The following is a 6,735-nucleotide window of genomic DNA, read 5'->3' as shown; positions in this document are numbered from 1 at the left end:
TAGACATGTGTCCAAGTATAAACTAGTCACATAATTTTCATGTGGATAAAACACTTTTACTTAAAGTTGTTCTTGCAGTGAAAACAGACACAAAACATGCCTTGAAAGTCAAGGTAAGGACTGGTGTTTCTCCCTACCCCTGGTTCATTTACTGTGTGAAAATTTTAAAGAACAGAGATGATTGTGGCTGAACCTTGCCCCCTACACCAACTTTTCTGTGGCCACTGCTGTGCTAATGTGAGAAGAGTGGCCTAAGTCATATTGTCAAAAAAATATTCTAAGAAAGGGAGTATGAATGGCCCTTATAGGGATTAAATCTGTGACCCATTCCTTATTAAAGCACACTATACCCAGCAGAACTGACTATAAACTGTTTGTTAGATTTCTTCAAGATAACCTTTGCTGACTGTGCTCTGTGGTTATTTGTCTGATCCAATAAAGACACTGGCTAGTTAACTGGAAAAAGACATCAAGCCATTTTTAGTATATCTGGGGCAGAATGACCTTTGCATTGGTCAGTGTGTATAAAGTGCGTTTGGTATGTGAGAAAATGAACACATTGTTTTTTTGAAGAGGCCTATAAAATAACCCTACGTTTCTTCAGTTTTGATCCCGGGAAGTAGTTTCTCAGTATAGATATTGAACTGTAGAATTGACTTTCTAGCTAAGCACATAGACAACATCTAAAAGAAGCTTTCCAAGTATACAGAGAATTTAGGTTATGCAGATAGAAGAAGCCAGCTATTTTAAGACAATAAGATTTTTCTAGCTAAGTCCTTATCCTACAATATGTTTTTAACTGCAGTAGCATTGTTTTTCTTTTATAGATGCTATTTTCCCCATTTTGTACACGAAAAAACTGAGGCATAAAGATTTAAGTTTAAAATATGCATCCTCTATGTTATGTGGTAAAATATAAATCTGGTCATTTACTTTTATCTTATGAATTCTTTGCATCCTGATAACAATACTGTGCTTTTTCTGTTAACTTGTTGCCATTTGTCTCAGTATTTGAATTGATTCAGAGTTCCCTTTAAGGTTGTTCTAAGCTGTCCATAGATACAGAATGTATTTTCCTTACATTAGCAAGCTCTGAAAATATCAGAAGTATTTAGTCAAAATTTCTGTAACTTCTTTCAGCTTCCTGCCAATATGACACTGTATTTTTATTTGTTTTTGCTGTTGTTTTTTAGGAATCTACCTTTCTTCAGTTGGTCTAGATGTAGCTGATCCATTATCATTTTTAATAAGACTTCTTTCTCACCCTTGTCCCAGTGCTAAACATTCTGAAGTAGAAGATTCTGTTAGGCAGACAGACAAACCTTATGCTGAGGGGAGAGAGGCTAAGCTTCTTCTCTCACTGAATTCATTTGAAAACATAAGGGTTTTTATTTAATTTCTGTCTTTCTCAATTTTTAGCTGCATAAACTTGGACAACAGTCTCTCATAGAATCGATTTCCTCATCTATGAAACAGGTATACTAGTGACACTTCCTTCAAGTTGTACGGATAAAATGAGATAGTGTGCCTGACATATAGCAAATATTTAATGTTTAATAATTTTTACTTAAAATTTCTAGCAAGTATTGTACTATAATTCATACATGATGATAGGTCAATGCCATAGTGGATTCAGGCAGAGAACATAGATTGAAAATTAGGAAAATGTTGGGAAAATTAATGAATGATTTATTCTTGTAAATGAGAATTTTCTTCCAATAGATAGCAGTTAAATGTCTATTCTTCTACCTCTTACAGGTACTATGTTAGGTGCATAGATATTGAGGACATGTCTCAACCTTGAAGCTGATATGCAGGTGAGCAAAAGATTCTCCTTGTTTCTTGTGTTGAAGACAAACTATTGACTGGAGAAAATTATGATTCTGATCTAAAATAGGCAAATTTAGGGGTGTTTTCTAAATTTATAAGGGTTTAAGATAGGAGTAGCCTACTAATAAATGAACAGGATTCTATTTTTTTCCATTTAGAAAATAAGATTGCCAATGTTGATTTGTCCAAATTTCGAATTCTAGAAAAGTACAGAACTATGCCTGGAACAGTCTCCCTCTATACTTCCTTGCATGACTTCAGCTCTCTGATTTAAGTGAAGCCAATTTATTTTGTGAGGATTTTATAACATATTAATTATGATAAGATTGGAATCTAATGACTAGCTCCCTGAGACTGGCAGACATTGAGCTATTTATATATACTCTCCACCCTTTCAGTCTGACCTACTTTGACAGTTCAATTAAACCAATTGACTTTTGAAGTTTGTTTAGGAATTGACAAGGGAACATTGAGTATTTGGGGTGCCTGGTATTTGTACAACACACTATTTAACAAGTTCCCTTAGTGTAATTTTGGAATCCAGGAAAATGCCACTCTCTAACTTGACACAAGTCACAATTGAGCCGCAAATAAACTGGGTGTGTTAATATGTGAATGCATGTTTGTTCAAAACTTATGTAGATAGTGAACACAGAGAATTTCCTCATAAAGATGAGAAAGACCTTTTTGTGTGTAGCTTAATTATTGTTAGTCTATAGCTCTCAATTTAATGCAACTTGAATGAGATTGGTTAAGGCACTTATTTTCTGTTTCATCTAATACTCATTTGTTCATTTCTTCAACAATCTTCTATTGATAGCCTACTTTGTATCAGGTGTTATGTAGAACTTATAACTCTTTATGTCTCCATTAGCAGCCTCAACCCTCATTGGAGAAGTCTAATTTATATATCCAGTCTATACTTAAAAGCATCCTGTAAAGAGTTATGTCTACTTAAAGCCAAAATATCAAAGTTCACATATCATCTATGCGACTTATTGGCTGGTTTACTCTAGGAAAGGTGGTTTAATTATTTCTGCTTCAGAACTTAGTTCCCTACATCGTTCTGAGGGTTACATGGTAAATATACATATAACATTTAGAAGGACTCATGAAAACTTCAGAGCATCCTAGCCACCATTTTTATTACTAGTATTGCTACTATAGTGCACTAGATGTTTAAGAGTGGATTTTGATGCTATTATTATTTCAAGAACAAAGGTACAGCCAGATCCTGTTTTCTATCTTGTCTTTCTGCAGAATTCTGGGTTGAAAGAAGTATACACACCAAAAAAAAAAAAAAAGAGTGAGTAATATTGATCAGAACTTAATAGTGTCTCAAACAGACCACACAGGTTATATTTTTATATTAACTGTTATTTGTGAAGTGTACTTCAAAACAAGAGGGAAAGACAGAGAGAGGGAGGTATGGAGGGAGATATGGAGGGAGCGAGAGAGGGAGGGAGAGAGAGCGCAAAAGAGAGAGACTAGTTAAAGAGAAGTCCTAGAGCTGTTTACTGAAGAACAGTCATCAGACTGGCAGATTGAATCAAAAGTGCTGCCAAGCCAAAAAAAAAAAGCCAATACCAGATTTCAGCCAATTATGTTAGCAATTTCCTTTTCATCAATATATAAGGCTATACCAACCAGTATAGATGAAAAAACAAACAACATAGATTAATACTAGAAACAACTGAATTAAGATATTTTATATAAGAAAAAAATTCTGCAAAATCACATAGGTTTTTCTGGGCACAGTTCCAGCTTAGGTAATTTAAGAAGCCTTCATGGAAGAGGTGGCATTTAAAAATATTCAAATCTTACTATGTTCCTATTATGTGTAAGAACCATGCTTTGTGTTGTATATACATTACCCTATTTTATACCTACAACTATCTTATGAGGAGAAACTAGTTTTCTCAATTTACAAATGGAAAAATGAGCCTTATAGAAATTAAGTAATTTCTAATAACTGTTTTTTATTAGTAAAAGCTTGATTTGGTTCAAAGACAAATGGTCTGGACCCTGAGTATGAGTATCTAACCTCTCTATTCTAGATCCTTTGTCCTTTTTTTCTTTGCTGTTTCCTGCCAGGAGGTAGGTAAAGTCAAGACAAAAAGATAAGGGAATATGTTGATAAAACAGTAGATATTAAACTTTGTTCCATAGACTTCAGTTAACAAACACTTTGTACAAAGCCTAAGGCTGTTGGCAGAAATGTTAAGAGTTACAAGTCATGGTCACTCCCACTAAGAAGCCTACCCCTTACAGGGGAACAATGAAGGCAGTGAATAAATGTGCCAGATAAATAGTGCATAAGATAAGTAGTGAACAGTTAATCAATGCACCTACCAGTTGTTAAATTAATGGGATTGTAAAAATGAATATAATTTCTGTCTCTCAAGTGTTTTCATTATTCATTAGGCAAGATGATAAGTGTGCATAAAAAATATAATAGAGGGCAGAAAGTGGAAAGCTATAGCAGAGAAGATTAGAAAATTGGTATTGGGGGACACCATAGGAATTAGAAATGTGTCCAATCACTACCATCCACTGTGTGTGGAGCACCTAGTATGTGCTAGCCTTCTATTTAAGAAGTTATATTTATACCTCATTAAATTTTAATACAACCCAATTAGAGAATATATATTTACCCTGATTTTGCCCATCAGGAAGCTAAGTTATATTTAAGCAAAATGTTTTAGGTAAAAGCTAAAAAACAAAGCTAGTAAGAGCACTTCCTCCAACCGTCATGCATGTTTTCTTTGAAGATAGCATTTGACATTTGATGGTAGCAGACTCTAAGATTGATGCACCTCCCAGTATTTATGCTCTGTGCAGGCTTTTCCTACTCTTACTTATGGCTACCACTATGTGATGAATAATGTATATAAGTGACACTACGTGCCTTCTGAAAACAGCTCATGAGCAGCTCTATCTATAGCTTCTGTTCAATGTCTTACACAACTTTTTCTTGGACTCCATGTTAGAACTCTGATTATGTTGATGTCACTACTCGTGAGAGACCATATGGAAAGGCCACTGCAGAGACCATGAAGACAGAGAGATGGTCAGCAAGTCCCCATTATTCCTGCCTCCACCAAGTCCAGTCATTTCAGTTGATTCCCAGACATGTGAAGCAGAGAGAAGTCCAACCCAGTGAAAACTACCTACCACTGAAAATTCTGAAACAGAAACAATGACTGTTGTTCATTAAGCCACTAAATTTTTGGAGTGATTTTCTACACAAATGCAGGGAACTGGAGCAAAGTATACACGTACTTGAATTATTTATTGTGCTGTCACAAATTAACCCCAAAGTCAGCAACTTAAAACTATATATTTTTATCATTTCTGTTTCAGATCATGGCTTGTCTGGGTTGGCTTCTCCAAGCTGTCTCACTAGACTGCAATCATCGTGATAACTGGGACTAGAGTTATCTCAAAGATTAGCTCTGAAGAAACACCTTCCATGGTCACTCACTTAGTTGTTGGCAGAAATTTCTTTCTCAGCGAGTGTTAGACTGAGGTTCCAATTGCTTTCATGGTATTGGTTCAAGGACTTTCTCCATCCCTTGTCACGTAAGTCTCTCCAAATAGCATTTTAAATTAAGGCAAGAAATCAAGGAAGCGAGAGAGAGAGAGAGAGCGATAGAGAGAGTCAACAAGACAAAAAAGTTACCAGCAGTATAGAAGTCACAGTCTTTTGACCTTAACCATGGAAGTGACATCCCATCACTTTTTCTACAGTCCATTTACTAGAAGGAAGTCAGAAGATGCAGTTCTTACTCAAGAGGAGGGAATAACACAAAGATATACTACTTGGAGATGTGGGTAATTGTGGGACTGTCCTAATTAGTTTGGACTGATATAACAAAATACCGTAGAATGCATTGCTCATAAAAATGAAGGAATTTATGTCTCTCAGATATTAGGGCGGCAGCATGATCTGTTTCTATTGAGGTACTCTTCTGGGCTGTAGACACTGTTTTCTTTTTGTAGTCTTACATGGTGGATAACTGAAAGAGAGAAAAGCAGGGTTTCTTATGTCCTTTTGTAAGTTCATTAGTCCTATTTATAACAGCTCAATCTTCAAAACCCAATTACCTCTAACATGTCTAACTTCTAATACCATCACATCAGAAATAGGATAGGAGGATACAACCATTCAGTGTGTAGCAAAAACCACTTTAAACATCTGCTGTGATGGAATGATAAGTCAAAATACTTGTTGAAAACAGTTCTTTTAATTTTATAGCGAATAATAAATATTTTTTGAGAAAGAGAATCAACCCTACACTTTTACCATGATTACAAAAGTAATGGAGGTATGATATAGGAGGATTGAAAATGTTAGCCTCTTTGAATCTCAGTTTGCCAATCTTTTAATGCCAATAATAGTTCATAATTCACAGAATTATAAGAAATGCTAAATGATGACACAATTGTAAATATCAGAGCACCTTAAAAATATGAAGTCTTAAAATTGTTGAATCTGATTTTGAAACTGTGTTTATAAAAGTTAAGTTGAAGAGGGAATCATAATTCCAGTACAAATTTTAAAAGTATAAATACAATAAGAATATAAGTCTATATGTATTGTTCAGATACCTGCAAGAATGGGGTGGGGTGAATCTCTAAATGCAGAGATAAGAAAAACATGAGTCTAGTTTTTCTGTTTTGAAAAGGCTTCCCTTTTGTATTGTCTCCATATGTTCTTTGTGGAAAGTAAATTATTGAAGGATGCTATCTTCTGACTTCTTGGTCTCTGAACTTCACATTTGGGCTGGCTATTAATAATTCCTTAGAAGAGTACTTAATCCATCCTAAAACAGTGAAGCAGAGCAACTATGAGTTCTAAAATTTCAGCATAAACACCAGCATCTACAGATAAGAAAGTGTATT

The 6,735-nt window shown here is 34.9% G+C and overlaps 1 long non-coding RNA gene across 1 annotated transcript; it reads left to right on the top strand.

Annotated features, from left to right (window-relative positions):
• The first annotated feature begins 1,756 nt into the window (after positions 1-1,756).
• LOC141421506 (uncharacterized) lies at positions 1,757-5,296 on the top strand. Its single transcript, XR_012446063.1, has 3 exons — positions 1,757-1,817; positions 3,091-3,136; positions 5,194-5,296. It is a non-coding gene; the product is annotated as an uncharacterized lncRNA (long non-coding RNA).
• Positions 5,297-6,735: the final 1,439 nt, after the last annotated feature.

Source organism: Castor canadensis, chromosome 1 (genome assembly GCF_047511655.1).
Source record: "Castor canadensis chromosome 1, mCasCan1.hap1v2, whole genome shotgun sequence".
NCBI lineage: Eukaryota > Metazoa > Chordata > Mammalia > Rodentia > Castoridae > Castor > Castor canadensis.
Note: the sequence above shows the minus strand (reverse complement) of the source record. Positions and strands in the feature narration are given on the sequence as shown.